Raw genomic sequence first — 15056 nt, forward strand, 5'->3', positions numbered from 1 at the left:
GTGTTACAAACGGTGAGCTCAGTACCAGCATATCACACACTCGGAGTCTCATACACAACTCCCCACTCTGTAGGCTAATTTGTTCTTTCCCATTATCTGTCAGGAAAGAAACAAACAGGAATATCAAAGACAGAGGAACTGTGAAAACTCTACACAAGCATTTGATCATAGGGCCCCAGAGTCATGAGGCAATGTTAACCAGTACTATCACCATGCAGAGTGCGTTGTGGTACCATTATTTTTGTTACAGATTGCCTCATCTGGAAATATTCATATAGGATAGCAATGGATTTACATGTTCTACACAGCGTATGGCCTTAAAAGTCACTTTGAAAGGTATACCATGTTAACAGGGAACATGTCTAATTTATATATGGTGGCTTCAGAGCATGTATGTATTGTGTTAATACTGAAGACCTGAATCTGCCAACCAAGTATTCTAACATTCCATTCAGAGTTCATTTTTGCCTTATGCCCAGTGCTGCTGGCATAGGCTCTGGCATCCAGCAACCCTGAGGTGAAAAAAATAAAATAAAAAGAATTTCATGGATACAGTGGTATAGCCAGAAATGAATTATATAGCCAGACAGAAGTAAGTACATAGATCAGAATTAGTGTGATTAGTGAACTGTCATAAAATGTACAAGTTGGGGTGGTTTCACAAAATCCCCTGCCTGGCTAGGTCTATGAATAGGTACCAGAGTCATTTTTGTATTTTTTCAGTATAGCTCAATTCAAACCAACATGCCTCTATTTGGAAAAAATCTTCCATTTCCTGATATTGTTACGTATGTTAGCACAGAGTTCAGTTGGCAACTTGAAATTAGGCCCCTTATGGCCTGGAAAAATGTTCTTTGAAGCAGCAGCTGGCATCAACTTTGAGTAAATGCATTTCACAATGCTACATAAAGTTAAATACAAGAAAATAAACATTAATTTAAAATATTGCATAAAGCAATGGGTGGCACAGTTTTTACCATGGTTAGCATTGGTGTATTCATCGTGACAGATGACTGCGTCAGCCACCATCAGAGTGAATTCAGAGTCTGCGTATTTGTATGATGGTTGCCGGAGTTTTTTTTTTTTTTTAAACATACTTTAGTTAATCCCTAGGGGGGGAATTGTCTTTTCGCATGACCTTTGAATGTCAGAGCACAGCATTAGCCATTGTACAGCACCCCAAGAGCAATTTTCAGATCAACAGCCTAACAGAGTAGGATCCCTTCTAGCAGTAACTGGATTTGAACCGGCAACCTTCCACATACAAGTGCAGATCCTTCTCCTGTTATTCTGGATTTTTTTCCCCACATCCAAAAGATTTGGGGTTAATCTCCAACTTTAAACTGCCTGGGTGCGAGTCAGCATACCTGTGATGAACTGGCACACCTGCCAGGGTTTGTACCTTCCACTCAACTGTGGTGTAATGGAGACTCTGACTCCCTAAACATTAGGAAGGTTGGACCAGCAACATAAAAATGTCAAAGAAATCTTTGCAAACATGTGTGGCTTTTTGTTGCTGAAATGGCTTGCATTTTGGATTTAAAGGTTCTACAAAATGTTCAAAATCACTTTCTAGGCTAAGACTGTCAAAATTCATTGTTTAATTGTTTGGAAGCATTTGCAGAACACTGAAAACCAAATACATTTTTTTTCATTAACACTTTTGAAGATAAGATTCATTTTGTGGTAACCAGTTCTTTTATTAAATTTAAATATCAAATTCTCAAACTGAAAATTTCATATTATCATTTTTTCTGTAACTGTTGTGGGCAGTTGGGCATCTTTGCCATCCAAATGCAAACAAATAGAAGAATGCCCAACCTAATGACAAAGACTGAAGCAAAAACACTCTCAATGAAAATGAAGTTGTAAAATACCTTGTACATCTTATTTCTTTTTTGTCTTGGGATTGTGATGCTCAAGAGTCCTCGATGGATCAGCTGCTACAGTGGGGGTCCAACTGCTTTAAGATGCCAGAGAGCCACCTGCTTCAAACAAGAGGGCAATCCTAAAGAAGAGAAGTTAATTCTTGGGATTTGCTAACTGGGTGTTTTTCAGTAAGTGACTGCTTTAAAACAACGTAAGAGACAAAAAGAGAGATATATTTAAGAAACTAAATCCATTTCTCTATATACACTACATGTACATTTGACTATTATATTTATTTCTTCAGCAGACATCTATTTCCTCATTTGTCTGCACACACTGTACCATTGGGCAGAATGCCCAAGTCTCAATCAGTTTGTAACCTGCCTATCCAGTTCAGAGTCAAGGGGAGGTGCGGTTTGCCAGCACCTATCCCAGAAGCACTGAGATGTGACAGGAGCCCACCCAGCAGAAAACGCCTGTTCATTACAGGACGCAGTCACACATTTACTCACATTGGGCCTACAGTATTTAGAGCTGATGATTTACCTAAAACACGTCTTTGGGATATTAACTCTCATTTAACCTATAATGCTTCTTATGATGGTGCATGCTGTTAAAGGGGCAATATAAAATAAGAATTGATTATTGCAGCAAAAACTTGGGAGATCAGATCTATTTGCTTTTGTATGCTGGTAAGTCTAATAATACAGCTTTTGTGTTATTATTGACATTTCACAATACAAAGTGAGTTATACATAATTACTTTTAAAAATTCTGTGCTTCAAATGCTGTCATTTTTCTTATTACTGAACTCAAGACTTGTTTAATTCAGCTTGTCATCCTTTTCAGGACTTTGGTCTGTGTGATACCTCAGCTATAAGTAAAACCACCCAGCACCTTTCCTGCCCCATAGGATTTCTTCTAAATTCCATGCAAGTAAGTAAGTAAGCAAGAAAGAAAGCAAGACTTTGCTGGGTAGTTAAAGATTGCAGAAACAATGCAATTAAAACATTTAAGTGAAATGGCTACTCTTGGTTATATAGTTACCCTTTTCTGCTCGTCTTGAGCTCATTATGTAATCAGAAAGGAAGATGGCCTGATATAATTTCTAAAATATTGATTTTTTTTTTGTGGCCCAACAACAGGATATTTAATTTTAAAATCAATTGAAGAACCTGTATGAAAAAAGCTAGATTGTATAATAAAAAAAAGTTTCTCTTGCTGCCCCCTGGTGGAAAGTGAGGAATTTAACCAGCGTTGATAAGTGTTATGTACCTGATGGCAATTAAGAGAAATGCTACCATTATGAGGGCATTACTATACTAAAGTTTCAGAGTTCTATAATGTATGAAACAAATAAAAATACTTTTCTCAGGGGGGAGACACTCTGCTCTATTTTGTACATTTACATCTGGCTCTCTGGGCTCAACTATATTCTGTACACTTAAATCTGCTTAAAACATTTATATCTGCTCATTTTGAAAATATCCTAATAAAGTCATCTGCAGGTTAGGATTTGTATAGATGGAAGCTGGATACATGTTACCAGCCACTGAAAGACTCAAGTCTAAAAATATATCAAAATACCAAATTTTGTAACCTTACCAAAAAAAAAATCAAAATATTACACTGGAAAGAAAGTGTGACACAGGGTTGAGCAACCAGCATGCAAAATGTACGAACTCTGTAAACCCTCTCATGTTTCTTAAAAATAAGTTTAATCAGGCAGCCTGGGCCACTAGTTGGAGAACAGAGTGCGCGACAAAGAGTTAAGAATGGCCTAAAGGCTCAAGAAGTTCTATTCATGAAGCCAGAAACCCCAGAGCGTGTTTGTGTCAGGGCCATGAAGGATTGTCTTGAGGGTTGGTGAGTCCTCCAGACTGCCTAAGAGATTGGGAACTGCTTAGGAGATCCTCAGCAATACTCGGACCTCTTAGGAACCATGCACGACTGAAGAACTTCTGTGGTTGGCAAGCAGAAAGGCAATCCCACTGGAGAGTCAGAAAAGCCAGTGATACCCTGAGGTTTTATTCACATTTGATGGCAGTTCTCCTTTGTTATTCCTTCCTTTGCTAGTGCTTCACTTACAAGTTAAATTGAATTTGGAGAAACTGGACTGCCATTGCACGAACCACTTGAAAAGAATCAGACAAGGTGCTTTAAAGGTTGGCAATCCAAAACGATTGAGCAATTCCAAGCAAAGAATGTTGGCACTGGAACCATTTACCATCCGAAGGCAATCAGGTTGTAGACCAAAGCCAGTTATGAATAATTAAAATAGGTCTACAGCATTTGATGATCAGCTTATTTCTCTAGTAATGAATTTCAACTGTAACACTAGTCAAGAAAGGCCAGAGTATTTGTTTGAATGGGATTTGGCTTCCTTCATGATACCAACATTGTTAATCCATCTGTGTTATTTATTCAAGCATCTGTTCCTTCTGAAGAATGGTGCCTGGTTCTGTACCCCCAGAGCAAATTGCAGGAAAAATCGCCAAAAGTTCTGGGCTCCTTTCCCAGCCTCATCACTGCTGATGCCGAGTTTGCACAGCTTTTCTCTGCTTGCTACATTTTCCTCCCACACTCCAAAGATGTGCACATTCGGCCAATTGGCCATCTCTACACTGGTTCTATAGAGGTGACTGAATATTATCCTGTGATGGACTGGCACCCTGCCTTCCAGTGACTCAATTCAGCCAGAAAAGACTCCACTCTGACCTTGTAAATAGAATATGAGTGTTTAGAAGAATGATGAATATTTAAACCATAAGAACACAGGTTGTCTAAAACAAATCAACACCAGATCAACAAATACAAAAGGAGTACCTAAGAGCAACCAAAATGAAAACACCTCCTCTCTTCCACCATGTTATTACTAGACCTGAAAACGTCAAATAGTTTAGTGGGCAAAACTTGCTTCTAAGTATTTTTATGTAATCTGACCAGACCCTCCTCCAGTTCCTGTTCAAGACATTCTTTACATAATTTTTGGAGATGGCATTAACTAGAACGTTTAGTTTACAGTATTTCCTTTTGCTTCCAATGTGTTTCAAGTCTTTAATATTTGTACAGATTAACAACATTTCTGAAGTTTAATCCCTACTTCACTTACATAAGCACTGGAGCACTGAAGGCCTTTGGTCAGCATCTCCTGAGAGGCCCTGCCTTTTGGACTGTGCAATATCTTTTGGCTGTAAAGGACTTGAGCTTACATAGAAGAGAAGGCATAGCAGAGTATTATCTCAGGATTTATTTTTTAATGTTAGTCATAGGAAAATGGGATGGTTCATAAAGCACCTAACCCAGCTGTAGAAAGCCATGACAACAATCTACATAGACCTATTATTAAAAAAAAAAAAAAAAGTGACAAGACTGCGACAAGACATAATCTTTTGAAGAGAGATCTTTGAGAGACAGACACACTTTCACTTTCCATGAGACGGGAAAGTCACGTCATACTTACAACCTTTGGAAGCAAGTCTTGTGATACACATGCAGAGCAAGTTAGAGATAATGGAAGTAGGAAAATGTGATGATCTCAAGAAAATGAAAGTAAAGCTTACATTAGCGCAAACAAATGGAAAATAAAACTTGGTGAAACAACGGAACAGTGAAAAGAGATTGAATAGTGTTTGAGGATGTCTGGGGGAGAACAGAGACAACAAGGCAGTGACTTTAAAATGTTCGAAGCGCCACATGAAATGCAGATCATGGCGTACCCAGCAATCCAGCAGCTGATCGAGCAAATAGGAGGTTTAAATAAAAAAAAAAAAAAACACCCCCTTATTTGCTTACCATTGTTATCACCGGTAAAGAGGGGTTTCAGAGGAGCAACCGCATCTCCTTTGGGAGCGTTCAGCTCCTCTCTTCTCAACGGTGCGTAGCGCATGGTGGTAGGGGGATGTCAAAGCCCCCTAGTGGTCCTAATAATTCTGATGGTTGCTGACTTTCACATATCAAAAAGCCTTGTAATGTTTCCTAATTAAAATACTTGGGGCCTCATGTATAATACCTTGCATAGAATTCACTCTGAAAAAAAACCTATGGACAAAACTAGAAGTGAGTACAGACAAAAAAATTTGGATACATAAAACTGAGTAACCAAAGTTCTACGCACGCTCCCTTTATAAATCCCAACCATTGTGAATTTGAATGCATGTGCCTAAAGCCCCACCCGACGCCTTGCAGAATTTCACCTATTTAAATATGCAAGTCAATATAAATAGCCCTTTCTATTCATTAATTTGTTAAAAGGCAATGGCAAAAGCATGCGCAAAAAAGAATTTCGGTGAATTAAAATGAAGGTCCTGTTCAGTGAAGTAGGGGCAAGGAAAGACGTACTATTTGGTGGCTTAAGCATTAAAAGGAAATTGATGGGGGTGGCACCTTCTAAAGAAGGTACTGAAAAGTTCAAGTTCAGAAAACTGCACAGAAGTGGACAGAAATCAAAATTCAATGTGAAAAGGTGAGTCGTAGCTAAATCGACACTATCAGCATATGTGTGTACTGATATCACCCTGTAATGAGCTGGTGCCCTGTCCAGGGATGGTTACTGTCTCACTCTCGATGCTTGCTGGGATGGGCACGACCCTAGATTAAATAATTAAACATGGATAACAAAGATTTTTCAATGTTCCTTAAAAATTCTGAACACTTAAATCTAAGTTTTTAGCTAGTTTTACTATCACAAAGACGTTTATTGTGTGGTAATTAGTTTTGTGAGGAATGAAAATGGAAGGATAGGAACTGGGGTTTGGTACGTTTGATAAAGTCAGCATGGCTGCAATAAAAAAAGCCCACACAAAAGAATTACCATTGAAGTCTGTGTCTGTGTCTCCAACCACCAGCTCACAAACCCAACATTCACACATTATTTCAGTTAAACTAGTGGGATACTCCTTCATACATTTAGCCTCTTGGAGCCTCGTCACAATTGCCATAAATGTTCTCTGAATTAAATTTACAGCTGCTTTTGTAATCACTTTTTAGAGATACTGTAGCAAGTTGTCCTGGGAAATCAATGGCTGTTCTTTTGGATAGGGTTTCTTTATTGTAACAGTACTGTCAATAAATGTAAAACCAGCTATAAGGTTAGAATGCCAATTCTTCAAAACTTCTAAGGAACATTGAAAAATCTTTGTTATACATGTTTAATTATTTCATCCATCCAGGGTCACACCAGTCCAGTAAGCATCATCAAGTGTGAGGCAGGAACAATACCAGGACAGGGAGCCAGCTCATTCACATACATACACTAGTAGTGTCAATTTAGCATCACCAAATCCCCTAACCTGCATGCCTTTGAAAGGAAATCAAAACACACAGAGAAAACCCACCAGGAAAACATACAGACTCCAGGCAGGGTACACCCAAGACTTGCCCCCTTATTATGAGGCAGCAGTACTTCCTCCACAACACTGTGCCCCCATGTTTAATTATTAACAGTATACATTATTTAAAGGAAGTTAATTTAATCTGTAAAATGTATTATACATACTTTAATGCATTTCATCATAAACATTATATCAAGTATACATCCTAGTATTCTAACACCACACGTTTCCAAGAGGATAGCTCTTGGAAATCGAAATCGACTAAATGTAAATCCATGCTCTCTTCTAAGTCTTCCATTTGCAATGTCTTTTAATAATGCTAAAGCAGCCATGGTTGATGGAATAGTTTGGCCATTCTGTGCACCATTTTATTGTTACAGATTAATTACAATCCAGTGCCTTAAATTTGTAAATGATATGCAAATAATTTTTGTTGTATTTAATAAAGCTAGTGTCATTGATGCGAATATGAAAAAGAAGGGAAACGACACAGAAAGAGTAGGTATTGCTTTGACGCTGAGTGCTGCCTGTTTACAAAACTGAGCAGAAACCTGCGTACGCACTGTGTAAGGCTGCCGTGAAAATGTGTGTGGCTTTACGCCAAGTTTAAACCACTTTTGTGGGTATGTACGGTTTATACATGAGGCCTTTGATCTTTGGAATAATGAAGATGAGACTTCATGGCTGGTTGGCCTGCTTAGATACAAGGCTTACATTCTAGTAGTCAGGCCTGTGAGACCGTGGAGGTCTCAATGTACTGGTGTAAACAGATAGTCTTCTTACTAATGGTGCAAGCTGAACATGAAAACAACAGATGAGACACTTGTCTCATGCATTTCAAGTGCACTTACTACTTGCTCTTTTTGACTCAAAAATAATAATAATAATAAAAAAAAAGGTGGTCATTTTGAAAACCATGCTTTTTATATAAAAGGTGTTTTTGTAATTAAACACAATAAAGCAGAAAGAATCATCACATAGTCCTGTTATGAGACAAATAAAGGCCAAGTAGTGCCCCATTGTGCTCAAGGTTTACTCTCACTCTTACAATAGTATAGCCATGCTGATTTTTAATTACCAACTCATAATTCTTCATTTATTCATTCTTGTTGTTTCCTGGTTAAGGTCTTGAGGAGTCAAAGCTTACCTGGATAGGGTGCAAGCAGAAACACAAGCACATACAAGCATACACAGAAGTTAAAAAATCTAAGCACTGAAGCATCATATCAAAATCATAATATAACAATCAAAATGGCATGCTGTTCTTACCTCACACGCTCCCAATCTATGAGGAGGCTTTACATTCAAGATCTTGGATGGGTCTTGTTTATACAGTATGCAGGATGGCACCTCCAGTTTAATAAGTGAAGCAAAAGTAGTCACTGGAGCTCTTCAATGGCGACCAGCTTAGTGTAACTTGATATTTCTGTTTTACACACACAGTGTACATTATTTTGCTTGAGTTTCTCTCTCAACATCAACCTGTCCCAGTGCCAATGGTGTGATATTCACTGAAACAGGCAACAAATGGTTGACAGCATAATTTTCAGCTATGTAATACTTTTCATAGGACAGAGTCACAGCACATATTAGAATAATCAGACTTTACACTCTGTGTTACAAGCATCATATGCTATCACTTTCTGCTTGTTCTTTCACTTACATCTATAAAGACAATCTATAGCACATCAGTGGTTCAGCACTATTATGGCAAACATGAGCACTTTTGGCTCAGTCAAGGTGAATCTGCTTTCCAAAATAAACATGCTTTCAATTACTTAAATAAGACAATACCTTGCTCATTATTTATAATTAGTTTAGAGAAACAAGCAAAACAATCTGTTTAATTCTGCACCCATTAAAATGTTTGAGCACCAGATGCATATGCTTCTTATGAACTGGCAGGTAGGTTGACTAGATCATCGTTTGTGAACCTTTTTTCCCCCCATGGGGCCCAGTTTTATCAGTTTTTCTGCAGTGATGACCTCTTTTGAGCAGTAATTTTAATATAAACTAGCCAACATTTTCCCCTGAAAGACGCATATTAACACATAACAATAATTACATATTCAGTTTTTAAATACCATGTACATGATGGATGGAATTCGCACATTACGCATCCAAAAATCAAATGAATCATATTTTTTCTCCTTTTGTCTTTTCAACAGGTAAGTTGTGTTTGTCTAATTTTCACAAGTATGGTTGAAGTCAGGGGCTAGTGAAGTAAGTGACAAGAGGATTATGTTTATGTCTAGCATTTTTTAGTGCACACATCTATTGCACCAGGCAAGACAAGATGTTCTGCAGTTGTGTGTGCTTCCATGCATTTAATTATCACCTATAAGCTGGCAATTCAATATGCAGCCAGATATGACGCTTCGAGAACTTAACTTGCTGGCTCACTGAACAAGAATAATGATGTTAGAATGTTTATTTATGAAGATTTTCATTTAAAAAAGTTGAACAATTAACCACTCTAAATAGCATGCTTTGTTTGGATATGTCTTTATAGTTTCATTCTTGACCGTAGATAAAGCATGATGGCGAAATCTGTACATCTGAAAATCTGGGCTGTATGTTCTTTAACACTCCTATTTAGTTCAGGTTTTAGGATGAATTTTGTGAGGTTTATATTTCAGATTAGCCAATGCAATGGAGCTTTTGAGGAACGTGGCCATGTTCGTTGGCTTTCATAGTAAAGTGTGTTTTATGGTGTATGACAAGTTGTCATGGGCTCGAAATTGGACTTCAATTTCCCAGTATTCAGGAGCAAAATGTTCCTTTAATGGAATGCAAAACTAAAATCAGTAGTCCCATAAAACATTAAAGTGAGGAGGATGATTTTTTGGGTTTCGACCAATGGGTTGGTAAACACCGGTCTAGATTCTAGGTAGTACTGCTATGGAATGGAGGGTAACTGGGTCATTACTTGTTTCCTTTCACATTTTTCAAATTCTGTATTATAAAGGCAGTATGACATTTCCGCACAACTAGGTGGCCCTACAGAACCACTCCAGTCACATAGGCTGTTGTGGTGTGAAATTTTGCATACAAGTTGATAAATACTTTGTATAGTTAAGTACACCCCCTCACCCCTTTTAGGGCAGAGTCTTTTTGTAATTATACAACAGGGTTGGGTGAAGTGCCTCAAACCAGTTTGGCAAGTAATTCTCTGCTGGGCTCTCTCAGTCAACCTCCCACAGGAAAATCAGTCTGCCCAGCTGGCAAACATCAGCTCAACAAATGGTTTTGGGATCAGGTGTGAAAGGTATTGTGTGCCCCATTGGTCTAAAGTTGCCTGAAGCCAATTAAGTACCATGACACCCTATTGGCTGTAGGGTTTGGACAGAGAATCTATAAATTTGCTTGCTGTACCCCTTCATCTCTCTCTCTTGATGGAGCATCTCACACACCTTGAACTGAAAAGAACAACACAATGAAGAGCACAGCTCGGCAGCCATATTGAAGCTGGCACGCAGCCTGTTCTGAAGAAAGTTGACCACAAATGATGCTTTAACTAGAGCCATTTTAAGTAACTAACGAGGCTGTGTGCCACCTGAAGCTACACATCACCATTTATCAGGTTGTATGGTCGCCAATATTCAAATGTACTTTGCTTATTGTTATTATTTATGAATATTATCAATAATACATTATTTAAAGTGTAACTTTACTCCTGCTTGTTTTTGAGTACAGCTAATTGCATGAGGTTATAAATGTAGAAGGGAAGGACAGAGAAGTTATACAGTGCAATACCTTGTAAACAGTGAGATCTGAGGCATTCTGACAAAGGCAACACATTAATACAAAAGGGGAAAGTAGTGTAATTTATTCCTCTACCAAGACAAAACATTGGTCAAGGTTCCAAAAGCACAAAATTAGGACGCCAACCACTAAAAACAACCTTTAATTTTTATATTATAAGCAATCAGCAGTATTAATCTGAAAGCTATCCTGTACTTGAGCTAAACAGAATGGGTTGCTCATTCTGCCTTTGGGTTTTCAATTGGATCTTTTGGAGGGTGCACATGTGGCTAAAGCAATCTAGTCTGAGTTGGCACTGGCAAAGACATTAGCTTGGAAATTACAAGGCCCTGTTGTGAATAAAACGGATGGAACTTGCCACACTGATGTACCTACAATAGCTAGGTGCCAGATGCAACAAAATTCACAGTGCAAGATCTGCATTAGTCACATACAAAACTCAGGCAAGTATTTATACACATTCAAACAGCACACTGGCCAAAAGGATAATTTATTTTAGGGATGACCTTCACAGCATGGGCTAAATATGGGTGCCTCAGAAAATACAGGACATTTGCTCACACTAAGTGATGGTCAGTTAAGCTGTAAATATTAGACACACACTGTATATACAGAAGTGATAATAAATAAATACAAATGAAAAACACACCATACCAACTGCATTTGTTTTGTAACATCAACACTGTATTTACCTTTTATTTTCAAGAAACTGCCCATAAAGCCTCATTTACTCAAGTCATTCGTCAGAATGTTTAGCAAAGCGTCTTGCAAAGTAAAACTGCTGTTTCTACTTATTCTGCTTAACTAAACCACTCAGGCTTACTCCAATTAGATAGAGATAACCCTATGAGACTTATCCAGGTTTGGCTGGACCACTCGGCTTTATTTTAAGTCATGTTTAAAATGCATCTTTTTTCTAAAGAAAAGAGTACAGCCATTTTTTTTCTCCCAACAATCCCCTATACATGAACAAAATGTATTTTCTTTTTCAAACTTCACTGGTCTTTTTGATTTTGGATGGTTGGAAGGGGACAATTTACAATCACTTCTAAAAGCTCAAGTTTGAGGTCGATAGATAGATTAAATAGGATAGATAGATACTACCTTAATACTGTATTATCTTCTCCTCCTGTGCCATGTTCTCATTTTTTTATTTTGAGCACCTTCACATCATTTTGACTGGTGCCTCCAAATGACCTTTGGTTTGCTTTGATTTTTTTTTTTTTTTAAATCTTACATCCATACATCACACACTTCAGAAGGTCATCCACCTGAAGCCAAGCATGTTCAAGCCTGGCTAGCACTTGGAGACCATCTAGGAAAAAACTTTGGTTGCTGCTGGAAGAGGTGTTAGTGAGGTCAGCAGGGGGTGCTTACCTGTGGTCTGAATGTGGATCCCAATCCCCCAGTGCAATGATGGGGACACTATGCTATAAAAATGGTGCCATCCTTAAACTGAGATAGATGTAAAACCAGGGAACTGACTCTGTGGTCATAAAGAAGCCATGGGCATCATAAACAGCAGTGTGTATCACAAAGTCCAGGATAAAATGCCCACCATGACCTAGTAATTCTGGCTCCCTAATCATGCTCTCTCTGATTGGCTAACTACCCGTCACCCCTTCACCACCTAACAGCTAATATGTGGCGAGTGTATTGGCACAAATTGGCTGTCGTCACAGCACACAGGTGGATGCTACACATTAGTGGTGGTGAAGTGGCTCTCCACTCACTGTGAGTAGCAAGAAAAGCACTATATAAACATAAAGAATTCTCAATTATAAAAATACATTATCTTGAACTCATTCATGGAATAAACATTAATTACACATAAGGACCCCATTTAAATGGCAAAACATCTCAAGACAATAGATTGCTCGAGTTATTATTTCAGGGTGAGAAAACAAACAGCTAATTTGTGGAATTTCATATACCATACATCACATTGAAACCCACTTAATCTAGTTCAAGTTGGAGCCTTTCGATCTTTATCGGTCTGCCCTGTATAGGGTAACACATTAGAGACATTGGGAGTTGCCAGTTAACCTAACCTGCACACCTTTACACATACTGGGGAAAAACTGGAGTGACCAGAAGAAACCCCGTTGACGACATTCAACACGGACAAGAGGGTTCAAACCTAGAGTTAGATATATTGGTCAAGAGTTTAAAAAAAAAAAAAATCTGAAAACTAGAGTGTGAAAATCTGATTATTGTACTGTGATTAAGTCTTATTTTTCCAAACTCCATCTGTCACAAACTAACTTGGTATTCATTCATTTCATGTAAGATACTGCAGTACTCTAAAGCCAAATATCAAAGCTTAAAAACGTACTCACTGTTGCAGGTTTAAATTTAATCAGATGACAAAATGACATCTTTTCATTCGAGTTAAAGAAATTGCCAGATGTGCATTTAGCTTTACTCTAATATTAAGATCAACTTACATATTTCATTGAAAAACCAACACAAAAGACTCTTTTCCTTATTACATTTTATGCTGCATTTTAACAACAATGTATAATTGTATTGTTTCCCTATGGTTATTACTTAAGTGCTTTATCATAATATTGCAAATAAAAAGTCGTTTTCAACCAAACTTATTGTATACAGAAAATGTTATAATCAAAAGATCAGGTGACTTACCATTGCTTCCTGCACACTGAACGAAGAATTGAGAATAGTCTAAACTAGTCTTGGATTTTTGTAGTGTCGGGGCAGCTCCAATTTTTAAAGGGGGGAAATCACCTGCATCTTGTTTTTTTAATGCAAGGAAAATACCATGATCTATTGGAAAAAATTACTTCAGCAGAGAGAGGACTTGTCTTTACTGAATTTAGTGTAGGTGCCACTTGAGTTGTATTGACAATGCTCCTCTCTCCTGTTCTCTGAAATGCATCAACAGTTTTGTAACCACCCAGCACTTATTACACTCCAGAGTGCACAGGGTGTTTAACTGGCCAAGCAATGTACACAAACACAAGTGCATTTTAAAGAGAAGGCTGCTTCTGTTAGTGGTCTCAACAATTGATACATTTTTTCCCTATACTGTATCTTCCTGTCCTTTGCATCTTGCTCTGTCACATCCACCAACATCCATAAACCTCCTCTTAGGCCTTCCTCTTGCCTGGCAGCTCCATCCTTAACTTCCTTCTCTCAATATACCCAGCATCTCTCCTCTGCATGTGTCTGAACCAGATAAGTCTTCTCCTGCAAGTCTTAGAAGACTGAGGAGTGAAAGTTTGGAGACTCTATAGTTATTTTACACAAATAACAAACCATGTTAAGGACCATCTTTTAAACCATGCATCATTTCAACTGCAGTTTATATTTAAATTTGATTTGAATCACCATATAATTTCACAAGAAGATAAAAAAGAAAAACTATTAGGAAGACTGAGAATGTCTTAAGTTCTAATATTTATCTACCCATTCCATGAAAAGCCATATAAATTCCCACAATTTAAAAAAGTAGGTTTAAGGATTTACACCACTGAATAAAGTCATTTTCAGAAACCATGGTGAAGCTATCAAACCAAAATGTGAAATGTCAGTGTTGTGCTTCCAGTCTTTGAGGTTACTGACAGAATGCTCCATATACCAGCATTTTTTCTAATTATTATTTTAAGAAGGAAACAAAAGTAAGAGACTATGAAGTCTACCATCAGTATTGTATAAATAATCTTAATCATGCTTCATGCACAAGGTTATGAAAATAGAAGAGAAATTATCCAGTAGATGCACGTGACAGAAAGATTTCAGCTTGGCGGATTCTGTTAGGTTAACTCACAACAACAACATTTATTTATATAGCACATTTTCATACAAAAAATGTAGCTCAAAGTGCTTTACAAAATGGAGAATAGAAAAATAGAAGACACAGTAAAAAATAAAAATAAGTCAACATTAATTAACATAGAATAAGTAAGGTCCAATGGCCAGGGTGGACAGAAAAAACAACAAAAAAAAAAAACTCCAGAGGCTGGAGAAAAAAAATAAAATCTGTAGGGATTCCAGACCAAGAGACCGCCCTGTCCCCTCTCACTCACATTTCTTTCCAACTACACAAAGGAAGAAGGCATTTATCAT

The sequence above is a fragment of the Polypterus senegalus genome, chromosome 8, assembly GCF_016835505.1.
Source record: "Polypterus senegalus isolate Bchr_013 chromosome 8, ASM1683550v1, whole genome shotgun sequence".
Lineage (NCBI taxonomy): Eukaryota > Metazoa > Chordata > Cladistia > Polypteriformes > Polypteridae > Polypterus > Polypterus senegalus.